This window comes from Dermacentor andersoni, chromosome 2 (genome assembly GCF_023375885.2).
Source record: "Dermacentor andersoni chromosome 2, qqDerAnde1_hic_scaffold, whole genome shotgun sequence".
Taxonomy (NCBI): domain Eukaryota; kingdom Metazoa; phylum Arthropoda; class Arachnida; order Ixodida; family Ixodidae; genus Dermacentor; species Dermacentor andersoni.
The window spans coordinates 121,482,497-121,501,965 of record NC_092815.1 but is presented as its reverse complement, the minus strand read 5'-3'; the positions used below and the strand labels follow the sequence as shown (position 1 = coordinate 121,501,965).

The 19,469-nt window shown below is 44.8% G+C and overlaps 1 long non-coding RNA gene across 2 annotated transcripts in view; it reads left to right on the top strand.

Annotated features, from left to right (window-relative positions):
• Positions 1–19,469, top strand: part of LOC140215950 (uncharacterized) — a 530,759-nt gene that overhangs the window by 361,251 nt on the left and 150,039 nt on the right. The window contains exon 4 of one of the 2 annotated variants that reach the window (XR_011892559.1): positions 1,531–1,612. The exons of the other annotated variant lie outside the window; for it this stretch is intronic. This is a non-coding gene — a long non-coding RNA (uncharacterized lncRNA). Of the gene's footprint in view, positions 1–1,530; positions 1,613–19,469 lie in introns of those variants that run through there. 2 annotated transcript variants of the gene reach the window in all.

Here is a 19,469-nt window from a genome sequence, read left to right as displayed (position 1 = left end):
TAGCGCTTGTATAGAAAGCGCAACATTCCTATAATATTTGATTTTTTTTCTGTTTAATTTATTGATGCGGCCATCTACCGTTCTTTCTTTTTTTCTGCCATTAATGATGCTTTCTGCACACTACCCATTTCGAAATAAGAGCCGCAGAAGAAAGGGCGAGCGCTGGGAACTTTCTATAATCATCAATAGAAGGTTCAGCACATTCGCTGCTGTTGCGCTAGTTTCTTTATTTGATTATGCCAAAGTAAAATGAAATTACCTTTTTCATGAAAAACAAACAAAGAAACAAAAAAAAAATTGTGGCCATAGACAAACGTAGCCGCATCCAAATTTTGTACTTGCGCACATATTTGTGCGTGCGTGTGCGCGTGCGTATACATGCATGTGTGCGTGCGACCCTCACATCTACTTTACTTTTACAATTATGAAAAGAACGGCGAGAAGAGATGCGCGTGCTCCCTAGGATACGAATTGGTGCTGGAGAAATTTACATACCTGTGGTTGGGCTGCGCATGCGCAGTGGCGCTTGTGGAACCGTGTTCTACTTTGCTTGCGCCGACACTTCAGTGTTGTTACTCTTTTGCCGCCGGGTGCGTTCGTGAAACTTAGCCTAGACAAAACAAGCGCTGATGAAGAGGCCTTTATCAGTACCCTTTGTAACTTCGGTAGTGGCCAAAGCGATACCGATGACGAATGACTTATTTCAATACAGCACACACGCGCTGAAAGATATATTCATTTCCATCCAAGACATTTAGCTAACTTTGCCTTTGCCCAACTTTCGTGCTCCGACTGCTAGTTCTTTATCTTCTTTCTTCTTTTGCTGTTGCCGCTACTCAAGTCAGCCAAAGCTGCATCGGCTCCTTCAATCACTCTTGGTGCTAATGAGTATCATCAACAGAGTGATGCGAGAACGTTGGGACGGCAAAAGCAAACTGATCAGATTGTGCGCACGTGAAGTATATGGCTCCTCAGACGCGGCTTCCCAAGTTACGCCTGTCAGAGGCGCTGCGTAATTGCTTGCCGGCGACGTTCGCCTTATCCACAAGCTTTTTACACACGCTCAAGGGAGAAAAGAGAGAAGGGAGAAGGGGGAGGTACAGGGCGTGATGGCGGGATGCAGAAACGGGCCGCGCCCCATTCATCTGACAGCTGTGCCAGCGTCTGTCCGCCTTGTCGATTCAAGCCGCGTTAACGCGTTTTGCCTCCATAGTTATCGCCTCCCGAGGGATCATAATTTGACACAGAGTGTCATAATGATTGCTCAAAACTCTGGAAGAAGCAGGCGGTAAAACAAAGGCACGACACGATCGGCAGAAGGGAAAAAACAGTGTTGTCGTCATTGTCGTTGTTGTTGTTGTTGCTGCCGGGAAACACGGCTCAATAAAGCGTAATTTCTCTTGGTCTTGTCTTCGTTGTCGTCGTTGTTGTTGCTTTTTTTTCCGACAGCTGAAGCGGGAATTCGTCATGCATAACTTCTTGTGACCGTGTGCCTGCCACAAATGGGTATTACACATTATGTGGTTTTAGGAGGGCATTCACGATTGCGGCATCTTCGAACGAAGAGGACCAGGTCTAAGCTGCCGGATGTGCCCATAGCAGTCACTTCCTTTGCCGGTAAGATTTTAGCGGTGATTCATGCGGTTGGTATGCTGTCTTGACAATACCGAGAGATCAGGAGTGGCTCATATTTCTTAGTCTCAACGTTAAGCAATCAAAATCGGGTTTGCTCCTTCCTGGTGAAGTAATTTAGTCGCATATTCTCATTTCATGGCTTCCTGTTACTTTCACTTGTTTTGTGTGCGATATCAACGGCGCAGTGACAGAGGTTTGATTCGTTTTAGCACTATATTCTCCCTTCACGGCATCATTGTGCGTTGTGAATTAAAATGAGTTAGAAGATGGAAGTTTGCACATTTTAGCTGATTTTCAGTATATACCCGGCGCTACTGAACCAGATGACAAAACGCACAACAAGGAGCCGCTGAAATATTTTTTAACGCCGACGTTCCGCGAATTTATTCGGACATGTAGCTCATGCGACGTAAGAACAAGAGTGCTATTCCAGTAATGTTCTATTATGCGATAAGGATTTAACAGCAGCTGTTATGTATGGGATATATTCAAATGTAATTTCCTTTTTAGACATTTAAATGGTAAATTACTGCTGAGTTACAGATATTTCCATTGAATCTCATTACCATATCGGTAGGTCTTTTATTGAATTCCAAGAGAATTTCATGAAGAGTTTATACGTAGTAGTAATTATAGTCATCTAACTTTAGCTGTTCTTGTAAGCATTGGTGTACACCATCTCGCAAAAACGTATTCTCCACTTAACGAATAAATTTCGCAGTAGCCACTACGGCACAATGAACATAAACGTTGGTCATAAAACTGCGACACCGATAGCTTCCTCAAGCACTGCATTTTCTTTCACTCTTCTTGAGCCTTAATAAAGCTAGTATTGAATGTTACAAATTTATCGGGTTTAAACAACCACTCGCTGTTCCATTCTCACCTTCAAGTGCGGCATGCAGCAATTCATAGCATGCTCACAAGATTTTAGCAACTTAAGCTCTTAAACTGGGGAACTTAAGGGCCCACTAAAATTATACCTTGGCGACTGCGACAGTGACAACACAAGTGTCGCTATGTGTCGGCACAAATCACGCGGCTTAAAATCGGCTCCTCTTCATTTAGCCCCATGTTGTGTTCTAAGTCAGTCGATGGACATCAAGAAAATCATGAAAATTATTTGTAGAAATCGCCTGTTATCTTATTTGGATAGTTCAGGAATCGCTATCGAAGCGGCTATGACACGCGTTATACATATATAATCTGATACTTCAAGCCTGCCATGTTGCAAACTGAGGAAGCCGCAATAGTGCGAACGTTCTTCTCTAAAGAAGAAGAAAAGTTAATTCGAGAAATACTCACATGACCAACTATGCATGGGAGCATCAAATTTATTAAAAACATAGTGGAGAGGAGCCGTGAAAAAGCCAAGGCGAACGCTTGTATATTATTCCCTGCCATCCTCGAGGAGACGCAATATCAGCACGTCAGCTTTTTAATGAGACGACGTGGAAGCAAGCATGCCCTATAGGAATAATTCATTCCTCGCGTCATTCACAGCTGCCTAATAAGCATGTGGATCTCTTATTTTTAGTTTTCCTTGGTTGCCTCTATATTTGCTCTTCCTGTCACCGTGGGAAGGAGGAAGCTCCAATGAAATAGCTGCTCTTACCGCTGGCGAAGTGAGCGTGTTGTAAAGAGGAGAATCTGGATTCGACCACGAGTTGAACAGGTCGACAGCTAAATGAAATTAGGAGCCGTCAAAAAAGAGTGTGGGTTGTAAGAAGTGGAGCGAACTGTCAAAATTTTGAGCCCTAATGACTTGCGAGATTGCGAGACGACATACGCTTATGAGCATTTATTACGCAACGGCAGCCTGAAGAGGGTGAACGCTCAGTTGGTTGTGCACATAGCTTTACTATAGTGTATATCAGCGCATCCTTATCTTGGCAAAGGACTGAAGACTATGGCTGCACTATACATGATATATTATATGTAATATACATATACTATGTATATGCACTATACAGGAACAAGAGATCGAGAGTAAATGCACCACTTGCTAGGCAGCTGTTACACCTCTACGCTTTATTCAGCACGCCACGCGCTGAATAAAATGGCGCTTGCCATGATGATGAATATATAGATATGAAGAAGATGAACGGTGAATATAATGCTCACAATATATACAAGGAAGAGCCCTGAGCACGCACTTGCAGAGTGCCCCTCACCGGCCTTTAAAACTGCACTTTTCCATTTGAGGGATCGAGTGGGAGGAGATACCTAAGCTTATAGCGGCAGCATGGGTTGCACAAATAACTGAGTGCAGCACTGCGTCTATAGACTGTTCAGGCTGACGTTCTTCAACGGTGATGCAATGATTTAAAGCGGGAACACAGCCGCACGAACTCGATGCAACACTGCTTCTATGCAGGAGCTATGCAGGAGCAGCTAATTGTTTGCAGGGGCTGAGGTGGGCAGGGTAGACGACAGAAAACACGCCCCTTAAAAGTTTGCTAGAGATTTCTTTCTATTCAAGGCGCACTTTTACCGCCAATTTCGCTACGCGGTAGCCTTCTTCAAACTTCGCAAATCTTCAGTCGTTCTACATTGGATTGCTTACGGCGGTGGAGGTAAATGAGCATCACTAATTACGGAGGCGGTTCTCTGTCGTGCACACGTCTTGCTTCTTCATTTGTGGAAAGACAGCTCATAGACAGCTCCCACGCCTGGACTGACTTTTTCGGCGCACGTTCGTCGCCGCATGCAGTCCACTGCGCATCTGCTGTCGAGATGCACCGTTTCGTCTTGCCGATTCACCACTGTTTCGTTTAAATGGATTCCTTCAGCGCGTTTGTTCTGCAAGGTTTAAATTGGATGGTCGAAAGGGAGTATGTGATCTCCGTGGAGTGAACTAGCGGATAAGGAAACGTTGGTATGCAGTAGTTGTCATGCCGTTGTCCTCACGCTGTCGCCTTTTCATCGCCGTCAATCCTCCATCGTCTCGTTGTTCTGATTGTATAGTTGTCGTGCCGTCTTGGTCGTGCTGCCATTGTCGACACGCCGTAATTTTTTCTATTGTCAGCACATTGTCATCCCAGGATTTTCAAGGCAGCTACCAAATCATGTCGACCATAAGCAGTGCCGCAATTATCAAACTCGATTCTGACATCTGCAATAGTATACTTCGCAACCTCTCATTGGAGTTCCTTCGGCTGCATATTTCGGTAAAAGAAAACCGGCACCCTGTTACACTGTAACATGTGAAGGCGAAAACATGCTGCATGCGTGGCGATGCATTAGATTATGTGATCGGAGAGGTCACACGACTTCTTGCAAGACATAACGAGTTGCAGTGTGAAGTAAACGTATTGCACTGTAGGTCCCTTTCCTCAATGACACATCATAACACCTGATGCTCAATCTAGAGGTTATTTCTTTCTTTCTTTCGTTATTTCTTTCTTTTGTTCCTTTTCTCGTTCTTCTTCCGTTTCTTCTATCATATTCAGCCCTTGCATCTTTGCTTGCTTACGAGGATATGAGCCATTCCTGATGTTTGTTTCTTTCTTTGTTCTTTTTTTCGTGTCTTCTTTCATATTCAACCATTACAGATTTGCTTGCTTACGGGGGTTTGAGTCATTCCTGATGTTTATGTTTCCTTTCTTTCTTTTCGCCCTTCATTTTCTCTTTCGTGTCTTCTTTCATATTTAGCCATTGCATCTTTGCTTGCTTACGGGAGTATGAGCCATTACTGATGTTGATGCTTCATTTCGTTCTTTCCTTCCTTCGTTCTTTATTTCTTTCGTGTCTTCGTTCATATTCAGCTATTACATCTTTGCTTACTTACGGGGGTATGAGCAATGCCTAATGTTGATGTTTACTTTCTTTCTTTCCTTCGTCCTTTTTCTTTTTTTGCTTTCGTGTCTTCATTCATAATTCTGTTATATTTTTCGCGTATGATTCACTACTGATGATATTTTTGTACCACACGTCAACGTTTTTTAAAAGCACGCGACCTGATGACGATATTCTTTGAACCACTCGACTAAACAAACACAACACAGCCTTTGCGAAATGCGAAGGTTGTGGGATCGTTCCCCACCTGCAGCAAGTTGTTTGTTCATCCACTTTCATTTCCATTAATTTACCGTTTCTTTATTTCATTTACTAAGCACAAGTAATTTCCCCTATTTTGTCCTCGGTGTCAGTGTTTGTTGGCTTCTTAGGACCTGATGACGATATTCTTTGAACCACTCGACTAGACGTCGTTATTTTTTTTTCCAGTATGAGCCATTCCAACGATCCACTTAAGTCTTTCACCTTAATATTGCTAGCGTGTCCATTAGATTTCTGCTCTCCGCAGAAGCGATTCGCGTACACTGATAATCATAACCGACGGTTCTGCAAATTAATGTTGGTAAACATGACTCTAAATAGCAAGGGCTCCTGAGGTACGATGCCTAGCACGTATCGTGTTTCCTGACAACGTACAGTTGTGTGCCAAAACAACCCCACGTATTTGTAGCGTTTATTCATTTTCACCAGCAGGCGTAGCTTCCGAGAGCGAGAAGACGTTATTACAGAGAAGTCACGTTATTAGGGTTAACTTCTGCACAAAGGACTGCGTAGTTCACACCAAATAGATTCAGTAACAACAGAGAAGCCTGAACGTTCAAAATTTAGTATCAAGATCTCTTACCTGAAAAAAAGAAAGCAGGAAAATGTCCCCAATAACACCGCTGCAGGACCCAATGAAGTACCAATACAGCTAATCAAAAACCTCGGTCCAAGGAGCAAAGCACTCCTGACTAATGCCAGTAAGCAAGTGATTGAAACGAAGAAAATTCCGGTTGGATGGCGTGAAAGCAAGATGAACTTCGCGTACAAAGGCAAAGGTGATAAGAATAGGACGAGCTCCTACATGCCAGTTATAGTAACGTCGGGGATGTATAGAATGGCAATGCAAGCCATAAAATTAGAATTGTCAAAGTGGGAGCAAAGAGATAATGTACTGGGGGAGCTACAGAATGGGTTCGGACCAGTCTGACCCTTAAAGGATGATATGGTTGTACTAACTCAGTGCATAGAGATTTCAGTAGCTCAGAATAAATCTTTATGGATACAATTTCTGGGTAATAATGGAGCCTACGACAGCGTATAGACAGGGGATTGTTATGGAATATTCTCAAGCACGAAGCCATAGATGACGATTTCATGGAGTTGCTGAGGGAGATATATAGAGATAGCAGTGTATAATTTATATGGGAAGGCCGAAAATATAATGTAGTGACGGAAATACACAGAGGCCTCAAGCGAGGGTGTTCTCTGTCTCCATTGTTATTCACGCTTCATATTAAGGGCGTAGAATAATGACTGGAAAATAGTAACTTACTGTTTCATTTATCATACAAGCGTAATAGACAAATCATGCAACATAAGCTCCCCGATTTATGTATGCGGACAACATAGCGCTACTAGCAGACAATGAAAGAGATTTGCAGACATTTCTGAATACGTGAGGCAACGCAGCAACATATTTAGGCCCAGAACTGCCGCCCATTTACCCAGAACAAAAACATGCGTAGCAGAGGTCGATGCGGCTAATCGGAAGTCAGCAAATAGGAGCGCTGTTTCGCCTGCCTTCGCCACGGGGACATCAAAGCGCCGCACCAGCTGCGGCGTGCCCGTACAGGGCTTCGCTCCGGCGTAACCTCATTTCCTCTTTGGGATGCGTCTGACCTCCTTAGCATTCCTCACGAGTCCGTGCTTATCACTGCTGGTTTTCAATGCACGTACGTCTAGCGGTGTCTAGAGGTTACCGCGTGATTGCCCAGAATCAAGAACGATCGATGGCTATGCACAGTATCCTCGAAGCACGCCTGTAGCTGCTTTTGGTTGGGTCTTCGCCTTTCGTTTATGCCGAACCTTCTGCTCTGCGCTCTCTAGGCAATATTGTAGAAAGAACTCCGCAGCCTACCATCTGCGGAAAAAAAAAAAACTGTGGACGTGAGCCCTTTTCACTATCCACTGGTCTGTGTGAACGTTTATAATAAAAACACCCTTCGTCGTTCATTTTTTAAATCTCTCCGTCTCTTTACTTTCTTCCGAAATAATTTCCTTCCACCCCAGTGCCGTGTAGAAAATATGAAACTGCCATCTGGTAAACCTCTCTGCCATTCTCCTCTTTCTGTCTCTTTCAATAGCCGATATCTGCGCTTACTGCCGCTATTACTGCACTCTAGACCATGGCCGTACGCATCGGTGGCACAGAATGTCGCGAAAGCATTATTGCATTACCTCAAGTCGACAGGTATCGGCAACCGCTTGTCGACTAAGTGCATGTATTCAAATGCGCGCGAAACTGTGTTCTCTCTCTTTTAATCCCTATATCTCCTTCCTGCAGTGCAGCGTGGCAAACCGGACGTGCATCTGGTTGACATCCCTGCCTTTCCTTTATTCTGATTCTTTCTCTCTATTAATTACTGTGACAGTGTTACTGCGATAGCAGCTGAGAGCTCGAAACTAAGATTTCGTCTGTCGTCTCTATTATCCTTTCCTGCTGCGTCACCATCAGACCGCCTCTTTAAGTCACGACCACGTAATTCTCAGCTTAATCATGACCACGTGGAAAAAAAAAAAGAACAGCACATTGTCGGCCACCGCTTTTGGCAATCTAACTAAAGAGCTTATGGCACAGACGTATAGATCTAACTGCAACATTACCTTCTTTTTTTGAAGGGGGCAAGTTGGGGGGCTATTCTAAATTAATGCTCTGTCCGTATTAGAGCACTGCACGGGCCCGCGTTGGGCCGTTTGGAGAGTTTTTCGGCAGGCCCGCACCGGCGCGAGCTTGAAGCCGCGGGCCCGGAACGGGCGCGGGCATGAGGCCACCGGCCCTCTCATTAACGGGCCAAAGTCGGCCGTTCGTGAACACGCGAACGTTATCCATTGCATGGTCCAATACATTCTTTGCCGAACTGAAGTGACATGTGCAAAAAGCTAGCTGTTAGTACAACTTTGCAAATAAAATAGAAAAAAGATGAAGTTTTCTTTTCCACAGAAATGAATGATTGTTTACGCATAAGGAAAATTAAATTATGCGAAAGACCACACTTCAAACCATTTCCCAGTTTCCATTTTTGCGATGGCACTATTACCGTGCTCGATACTATCATATTATTTTAGCACTAGCGGAATGACGTCTCTTTCTAGTTGTGTGTTTATATTATGCTGTATGCTTGTGAATTTTTACTGTTTGTATATATACCGGGTGTTTCAGCGAACGCTCTCAAAAGCCTTTAAAAATTTGAAGGTTGCTTAAGCTTCGCCTTTAAGAGTGAAACACGATAGAACTCAATGATCCCTGACTGATTCTCACGCTTCGCAGCAACTGGAACGTATGTAACCGTAATGCTTCCTGGAAACGCTGGCCGCGAACGCTTTTATGAGGGTCAATATTTATGAGGGTCAAATGCTGAGCTCACACGAAAGACATTTCGATGGTAGTAACCACCATAGTTGATTTAATAAAGTCGACATCTAAAGCGCATTCAGGCATTATTTCTGGTTATGTTTTGCTTCCTCCGCAGGTACTATAGACTTCTCCAAGTTCGGTGGCACAGTTTTTCGTCACAGCTCCTGAGGGAACTCTCCTGCACACATTTTTGGGCAAGTCGGTGCGAAGCGCACGACTTTTTATTTTCTGTCTGTATGCCAGCTAGCCTGACGTTTTCTCGTTTTACTAGGTGAAGCGAGCATTGCCCGTTGCGAGCACTTTGAATTGCAGTACATTATGAACGCCAGCTAAACTAATTAGCGTGGCACGTAGTCATGATAGCATCCGACACCAGTTTAACACTTTATGCATAACGCCTGTCTGTCGCCAATTGCACCTTTGTTGAAAGCGCCCATGCGAGACCCTCGCCTCAGCGATCACAGAAAAATTACTAGATTTGTACATATATAATGCGACAACAAATAGGTAGGCGAGCTGCGTGGGCCACGATGCGGCGGAAGCAAGCACCAGTTGAAGGTATTGCAAGGAACCAGGCGCGCAGCTCCGTGGCCCCCAAGGCACCCATCGCACCGGCGCGCACAAATGGCGAACGCCGCGGCCGATTCGTTTGTGTGAAGGAGTTTCTTTGTGTTTTGGCGTAACAGCATTATGTTTTCTCATGTAGTCGAATTACAAGCCGGGAGATATCATGTCCTGTTTGTGTGTAAGTCATAGTTTACGGTTTTTCCACGTATTTTATCTTGAGAAATTCGATTAGTTCAGTAAATTCCTTGCGTCACATGGGCAGCCTGGGTATGGGTGGTTCACAAAATCTTTTTTGCCGAAATGACCTGCGAAGCCGGACGTAGAGGCAGAGAGAGAAAGACAGAGAGAGAGGGGGAACAACCTTGTTGAAAATGCATGCAGAATTGGTTAGGCTCCCTCCACGCAGGGAGGACAAGCTTTTACCGCGACGCGGCCACTACGTCAGTCTCGTGCGTCGTGCTCCTCGAAGTCTTGGTCCCTCGCTACTTCCGCGGGTCCGAGAGGGCCGCCGCCCCCTTCCTGGGGGGGCTGCCCCCCTTCTCCGCGGTTTCGCTCGGACCCGAGCGAAACCTAGAGATGCCGAGACCTGCTAGACGGCCTTGAGTTGAGGCAAGACGCCGGATTTTCTGCGGCACGGGCTGCTTAGCGCTATCGCGTTAAAAGTACCTGAGGCAGATAGCACAATTCTATTCCATGATCTGGTCAACTCGAGGAGGTGGACACTGCTTACGACCGCAATCACGTAGTTTTGTTTCATATTTTTTGGGCTTTCTTTAAACGCCGAAAAATATGCCCACGCAGCCCGTATATTGTCACAAAAACTTGGATCGGTCGTCTCTAAACCACCTCTACAACGTAACGTTACGCACTTGAACCTAAAGTGAATACTAAAAACTTTGAATTGATCTCAGGTAATTAACTAATTAACCGGCATATAAAACATATTTTGAGGCGCCCCACATTACTCCAAATCATACGTCCTTGGTACCACCCAGCTGCAGTTAACGATTTCTTTCAGATCAAGTTACATGAAACAACCTCTATAACTTGAAGCTCGTTTATTTTGTTGCAACAAATTATTATTCAAGAGCTCCTTTTAAAAAGTTGTGCGATCATTATTGTTTCCAATGTGAACTGTAGACAAGAGCATTAAAGAGAATGCCCTAGGATTGGTTCCATCCACTTTTCGTGTTGTACATTTTCTCTTCACTTTTCTTTATTTTGTCATGTACTATTGCCACTGTATCTTTATTGTAATGACGTTTCATGTACCGAACAAGCACGATTTCTTTTATATTCTGGGATGTTATGCGTCCAAACCACGATACGATTACGCGGTACGCCATAGGGGGACTGGAGAAATTTTGACCACTTGGAGTTGTCTAAGGTGCACCTAACTCGAAGTACACGAATGTGTGCACGATTTAGAATTTAGGAAGTACACACCCCCATCGAAATGCAGCCGCCGTCGCCGCGAGTTGAGCCAACGTTCTAGAGCTTAGCAGCGCAATAGCTTAACCGCTACGCTGCCGCTGCGGGTAACGCAACATTTCTATGCACATACACACCGCATTTCTTATAGCGTACCCGGGCGCCGGGCTGAGCCTGGTCATGCACACGCGAGCCTTGGCTAAGCTTAGCTTTTAACGCCCGGGTACGGGCCGGGCTCGGGATTCGAAAAACGGGCCCGGGTCGCTCCCGTACAGTGCTCACGCCTGTATCACTGTTTATACATCGCCTTATCTGGGAAGGTTTCCTTGTACTCTATTTCTGCGTTCTTTGACTCTCGCACTAGGACCGCCTGCTCCTCCACAAAGAATCACTCTGGCGCTTCACGCGTGCACTCAGCCCTCTTCGTAGATCGAACCTTGCCGGCGGCTTAACTGGCAGGGAGGAGGTTGCGCTGGGGGGGATCTGTGTGTGCGCCGCCTTCGCGATCCGCGTCACTTGGATGTACGATGTACAGCCTGCCCCACTTGTCTGCCTGACAGGTCGCTTGCAGATTATTTCTTTATTTTCTTCTGTTCCTTTTTCATAATTAGCAGTACTCATGTCAGTGTTGGTCAGGGAACTATACTTTTATCAGAGCTAGTCAGTCGGTCTTTTCGTCAAGTAAGACACTGCTATTGAATGGTACTTATCGTCATCGTCACATTCAAGGTAAGAAAAGGTAACAGTTATTGCACACATATAATTATGAAATCATTGTATCGATTCCCTATAATTAATCTTTTAAATCAAGTTATCGAATGCAAGGCTGCCTTCAAACCGAAAGAAATAGCGCGTGCGCACGAGTACCCACACGCATGTCCATGTGGGTAAAAGCGAGCGACGTTGCCAGTTGAGGCGCACCGTTACCCTCCACCTTCCACTTGCCGACCGCTCCTCCAAACCCTCCAACTTTCACCGGGCGACCACTCCCTCCTCTCTCTGTGTCTCCCAACCCTTCTCCTAAGTCCCCCTTCAAGCCACCACCACCTAACATGACGACTAATTAACGCCATCCCGCCGAAATGCCAGGAAATGTGCGCGATGATGATGATGCAGTGCTGGAGCTCTGCAGAGAACACGTTCGTTTTAAAAATGCTACATCAGGTTTTGCACCTAAACGCGAGGAATTTCCGCCGACGTAATGGTCAACATAGAATATTAAATGTGTACTAGTGGAAAGTTTTCATGCAATATTATGCTTGCAAGTCGCGCGCAAAGCTTCCTTATAATATCTTTTTACAACTCCCGACATTGTTCTTATCTACATCGTCCGCCATTTTTGCAAAGCGCCCTCTTGCTTCTTCCTTCCTTCTGGTATTTCTGCTGCTGCTCAAGCAATCTCCATTGTCGCTGAATCTCTCATCAGCCAAAAGCAGTTTTTTTTTCTAAAGTTTCTAAGCATGTAGGTCGCGGAGACGGCATCGGGGCTCAGAGTGGAGATTTCGAAGATCCAGGCTCGAATGGAATTGCAACCAAATGAGAACAGTGCGCCGCATGAGGTGAACTGGGCTTTTGAAGAAGTACACTTATTTTGTTCCGAATGTCTTATTATTTGGAGACCAAGAAGACTTAAATTTCCCGCCAATAGGAAGTTAGTTCGGCAGGAGACGGAGGGCACAATCAGAGCATGAGCTTCTTGATGTTGCAGCACAAAAAGCGAAGAGCGCTTTCTTCAAGGAGGTTAGTTTTTGTTGCATTATTAAACGTATTTAAGGAGAGGTTGGTGCCTCCGTGTGGCTCCGGCTACTCCTCTTCTTTTATACATGCCAGTTGTCGTAGGAAAGTTGTCGACCATAGTAAAACTCGACTAATAAACACACGAACGAACATTCACATACTAAGTCTCCGAGCTGCGATATAAAGAAATGTTCGTGCAACAGAAGAGTTCACATAGACTAAATATTCACAACACCGAAAACTTCACACGCAACACATGAGTTCCCACAGCATAAATGTTCACAAAACCAAGGTGTTCGCACAGAAGATGTTGGGCACTTCAACGTCGCAACGTAAATACAGCAATTACAAATGCTACAGTCTCAATCTCTATGCTAAAGGAAGTCTGCCAAGGCGTGTAACCACGAGCGGCCAGCAGTGAACGCGCGTTCGCAAGTGTGCGTTTGGCCTAACCTTTAAGTTTCGCGTGCTTCTAGACTAGTTGAATGTTGAAAACTAGCTGAAATTAGCGAGACCCGACGGCAACGACACCGACAGCCATGGTGGCCAAAGCTGAATTCCTATTTATGAGACCGGCCGCGGCCGAGCGTGAGCAGATGATAGTCGGCTTTTTTCGGAAGTACGTAGTTAGTATAAACATTCGAAAGCAGGTTTTCACTTACTTCAGCCTGTTTATCACACTTATTCAATAAATGCACAAAGTAACAGTAGCAAAAAGCTTACTGATCCAAACACCCTTCTTGATTGGTATTGGCCCATAGCAGCCGCGATAGGAATCATCTGCATTACAAAATAAAGCAGCCCGAAAGGAGTGAGGAGAAGGCTTCTGTTGAAAAGACAGAGTTTGAGAAAAAGGTGACTTCGCGCTCCGTTTGCGAGCTCCGTGCGCTTCACACGACTGCAAAATTTGGCTGGGGTGTTCACAGCAGCGTATGCTATCCGCGGACTGTTTTTTCGCCAAGTCCGAGGGGTGGTTCGCTACTCCTTTTAGACTTTATTCGAAGGGGGCATTCCTAACTATGTGCAGCTTTGTGCCACTGGGGCCAAAATAGAAGGTAATATCCTCAAAATGATGCGTATCATGGCCATAATCTTTGGCACGTGTACCAAGTAATCGTCAAGAAACCACATTTCAGTATCTGCTAATAAAGCAGACGAGAAATGACCATTACATAATATTTCTTGCTCATCACGGTTAACGTATTTGACAGCATCTGGCGTCTATCTTGGGTGCGACAAACCTGTCTCACAACTGTAAAAAAAAATCGAGCTTGTTCATTATTCGCCTATGCAAATGACTTACTTTCGGGGTTATGGATTTTCCTCTGTTTTCCCTTGCTAAAGTCCCAATTTAGTCTTATCGGGGCTCTTCATAACGTGCGTGCGCTGAAATTGCGGATCTGGAGCATTCTTAGTGCTTCGCCAAAACTGTGATATAGCTTGAAAGAAAAGTACTCTGAGAATACCAACAATGCCATTGGCTTTAAAGGAACTATGCTTTAATGAAAGAGCACTCTGCGCGCAGTTTACAAAGAGGAACATAAACACTCAGTTTAGCAATAACAAATTTGGGCTGTTTTACGTGCCAAAACCACAATCTTATTAGACGCGCCGTACTATGGGGCTCCGGAATAATTTGGACAACCTGGGCGTTTTTAACATGCACCCAATGCTTGGGACACGCGTTCCACCCCCTTCCACCCCCATTGTAGAATTACACTCATTGCATTAATTCCTCTCCCATTGCAATATGGTCACCTCAGCCGGGATTAAATTCATGAAGCCGAGCTCAGAGGCGCAACGCCTTAGCGAATGGGTTACCGTGGCAGTTCAGCTTTTGAAGAATGCGTACATAATACATGCAAACGGATAAGCCGCACTTGTGTCAGAATATTACTCGCAAAATGGGAGGTGGCTCCAAAGACAAAGTATTTCTTGCTGCAACTGCCTGGCGTATTAAACTTCAAGACTAGGTATGCGCAGCTCCTACGCCTTTTTCTTCTTAAGCGTAAAACATATTTTGAAGAGTTTGAAATATGAAGAAAAAGACGGAGTAATGAAATGGAGGAAGCAGGGATCTTGAAGACGAAGAAGAAGTGTCTCTGTTTGGTCGCTGTTTTTATGTGGTGCTCTGAGTTTTCTGGTTTTTAGGACATTTACGGTTATCATTGACGACGATTGATTAACAAGACGTTGGGGTGAAGATTCAACGAGCCAGGCGCCTTACAGGTACAACATTTCTTTTTTGAGGATCTGGTTATTACCCTGCCGCTACGGTGGTCGGAAGCCGAGAACATCGTCACGAGCCTTATGCTCGTCCAAACGTAACAAGCCATATGAATGATGCTACGGGCCGTAATGAAAAGCCTGAGGCCTTGCAAGCGTCACAAAGCTTCATAAAGCCGGCCCGTTTGGTTCTCCACAGCTCGGAATCAACTTCAGCGAATTCAGGAATAATGGCTAACGGTGAAGCCGAAAGCAAGAAACCTCGCCTAGAAGGCAGCAAGTACCATGATACAACATCGAATTATGAGCTAAGTGATGAAGAAGAGATGGGTGAAGATGCACCATTTACTTTGGTCACGTATAAGAAAAAGCGAGCCGAAGGCACACCGGTTGTCTTTCGCCCAACAAGTGAAGGTAATACTTTTTGGCAAGTAAACCGAAACCAAGTGTCTGCCGAAATAGTTTCCGCTGCCAAAGTCTCCCAGGACGACCGAAGATGGAAGTTTCAGTGTCAGCGTTGCTTCCTTAGCATCGGCGAAACGCCTTTTGATGCTCTCAAGTGTAGGCGGCCTGGAAGTCATGCTCTTCATCCCAGAGTCATACACGCGAAACGTTGGGAAAGTAAAACATGTGCCTTCGCAATATACAGACGAACAACTCCTAGACTTCTTGAAAGACGCAGGAGTTATATCGGCAGGCAGACAGATAAGGTATTCCCGCCAAGAAGATGGAGCAGTAAATTCACATCCACTTCACACGGTAATTCTGACTTTCAGAGACGATCGCCCTATTTCAGGAAGAATTTACTTGGGTTTCACCAGTCACCCTGTCGAGGAATACCTAGGACCAGCACTTCGCTGCTATAATTGCCATAGATTTTGGCACATGGCCAAAACCTTCCGGAGCACACGTCGATGCAAAATCTGCTCTGAAGATCATGACCACAAGGAGTGCAAGTCACTTCTTCAACCTAAATGTGCAAACGGTGCGGGGAACCATGCCGCCTCCTTCTCAGGCTGCCCTCAGAAAAAGGCAGCGGCACAAATGCGTCGACATGAACTAATCCATGGAAGACAACCGCGACGTAATGAACCCGCACCAAACCTTGATATTGTTCATCCAGTGCCAGATCAGCCACCTAAGCGGGCACCGGAATCACCACAGCCAAGAGCACCAACAAGCTATCCATCCTCTAGACAACAACCAACAGTGCAATCAAGAGACCAATCAAGAGGATCACACAGGCACCCAGTCTTATGCATCAGCGCTACGGAAACCCAGATGACAACAGGCAGCAAGTAATACACAAGAAAGCTCCAGTATTCGCACACATTTCTCTCAGCGACCTTACGCATCTATTGCAAAAGTAACACCAGCTAATAGCGAACATACCACAGCATCGGTGACACAACTGATTTTGCCAATGCTTTTCGCAGCTCTTAAGGCAATCCTATCTACTCTGCCGGAAGCAAACAACCTACCAGAAATGAAAGCCTTGTTGCCTCTAGAAGCACTAATGTGTCAACAATCCGGGCCGAAACTGCGGCAAGCAGTACATGAATAACCGCTACAAAAATCTCTCCATATTTCAGTGGAATGCCAACAGTCTAAGAAGGAAGTGTGCTGACTTTCGTAAACTGCTTGTGCAATACAACTTCCCAATACTTTGCATTCAAGAGGCGGGAATCAATGTCGACTTTCGCCTCTCGAATTATGTGATATACAAGACTTCTCGTCAAGGTGCTTTTAGCAGAGTGCTCCTGTGCGTCAGAAAGGACCTACCATCTTATCAAATTCAGTCCAGTGATTCAGACTTTCCGGAATTCATCGCATCTAAAGTATCCTTTGGCAAGCTCTGTATAACAGTGATTAATCTATATCTGCAATCTTCAAACTGGATTTAAGTAGAAGCGCTAGTGCATATCTTCAAGATAGCTCATTCTAATGTATCTATATGTGGCGACTTCAATGCGCACAACATCATCTGGGGCAGTGATCATTGTGATGCACGGGGTAACGTTATTGAGTGCACCATAGATAAATGCAACTTGACTGTTTTAAACGATGGTTCGCCAACATTCCTTCGTCGATATAATTACTCAAGCTGCATGGATGTTACCCTGTGTTCTCATGGTCTAGTGAATGGTGTGGGATGGACAACAAATATGGAAACGCGCGGAAGTGATCATTTTCCCATCCTTGTTAATTACCCTTGCATGCACTATGATATCAGGTGTTATAGCAGACTAACCAACTGGCAAGCTTTTCGGTACCGCCTAACGGATCAAATTAATCAACATGCAACAGTGGAAAGATTTGCAAAATTTTTGCAGGATAATATGAACATATGCACAAAGAAGGTCCCAATGCCAAAAGATTTTGCTGCAGTTGACGGAGAGTATGAACACCTAAGAGCCATCCGACGCCGATCCGAAAGAGCTTACCGACGGAGCGGAAGTTTAGAAGCATACAGAAACGCTCAGAAAATGCACAATGTAATGCGCAGACGAATGGAAAATTTAGGCATACGGCGCTGGCGCGATTGCTGCGGCACGCTGTCTCCTCACACGTCTGTCCCACGAATTTTTCTAGTAATTGGTTCTTTAAGCGGACCTGTAACACAGAGCTTGCCATTTCGTGCTCTCGCTGTACCCCGGGACACGTGTTAAATAATAGTTGCAGATGAATTTTGTGAGCTTATTTCCAGACCTGTTTTTTCATCGCAATGTGCAGAATTTGATATTTCAGTAGTCTTGGCTTAGCGAAAGATTACTGCTTTCTAGTGGGCCCAACATCCTCAATTAGATCATACTTTCACATTAAGCGAGCTACAATGTGCAATTGCATCATGTCGCCAAAAGTCCGCTGCTGGCCGGACGGCATTACGTACATACAATATGCTAAGAAACCTCGGACCGACAGGTACAAATGCTCTCTTAGACATCTATAATAACTTATAGATATAGGAAACTGTACCTCACTCTTGGAAAGTTGCTCGAATTATACCAATTTTAAAACCTGGTAAGACGCCCTTGTAAGATGATCGGTCTATAATTTTTTCAAGTCTTTGGCGTCCCCTTTCTTATGGATTAGGATTACGTTAGCGTTCTTCCAAGATTCCGTTACGCTCGAGGTCATGAGGCCTTGAGTATACAGAGTGGCCAGTTTCGCTAGAACAATCTGCCCACCATCCTTTAACAAATCTGCTGTTACCTGATCCTCCCCAGCTGCCTTCCCCCTGTGCATAGCTCCCAAGGCTTTCTTTACTTCTTCCGGCATTACCTGTGGGATTTCGAATTCCTCTAGACTATTCTCTCTTCCATTATCGTCGTGGGTGCCACTGGTACTGTATAAAGCTCTATAGAACTCCTCAGCCACTTGAACTATCTCATCCATATTAGTAATGATATTGCCGGCTTTGTCTGTTAACGCATACATCTGATTCTTGCCAATTTCTAGTTTCTTCTTGACTGCTTTTAGGCTTCCTCCATTCCTGAGAGCATGGTCAATTCTATCCATAATATACTTCCTTATGTCAGCTGTCTTACGCTTGTTGATTAACTTCGAAAGTTCTGCCAGTTCTATTCTTGCTGTAGAGTTAGAGGCTTTCATACAGTGACGCTTCTTGATCAGATCTTTCGTCTCCTGCGATAGCTTACTGATATCCTGTCTAAAGGAGTTATCACCGACTTTGTTGCACACTCCTTAATGATGCCCACAAGATTGTCGTTCATTGCTTCAACACTAATGTCCTCTTCCTGAGTTGAAACCTTGAATCCTTCCGCCCCGTTAGTTTGACTAGTTGTTTATGCAAAGTAATGGAGAAAATGATTGACGCGCGACTTCAATGGTGGCGTAATGAAATGAATGCACTGTCCAACTACTTAGTAGGTTTTAGAAAATATAGATGCACAATGGATGCAATATTAGATATAGTAACCTGTGTGGAGCACGAGCGTGCACGTGGAAACATGACGATAGCAATATTACTAGACATCAAGAGGGCATTTGACAGAGCTAGTCACGTTCATGTTCTGCTAAGCATGTTGAAACTTGGTCTGTCTGGCAGGTCCTTGTGGTGGATTTCTGAATTTCTATCAGGTCGCAAAATATTTGTTCAGACGAGTGAAGGAAAGAGTGCTGAACATGTTATCAAACAGGGAGTACCACAGGGAAGCGTACTCAGCCCCTTTCTTTTTAACTGCGTCATGGCTGATTTAACAAGAAGACTGCCATCACAGTTAAAGTTTTCACTGTATGCAGATGATGTGTGTATTTGGACATCTGGGTCTAATGCTCAACTACTTCAGATGACATTGCAAGACGGCATAAATATTAACCAATATTTGAGAGAGAGAGGAATGGTACTATCACACGCAACGACAGCTGTATTGCCCTTCACTCGGAGGCAGTTAAAAAATTTCGCTCTTAATCTGGAAGGACACCCTCTAATGAT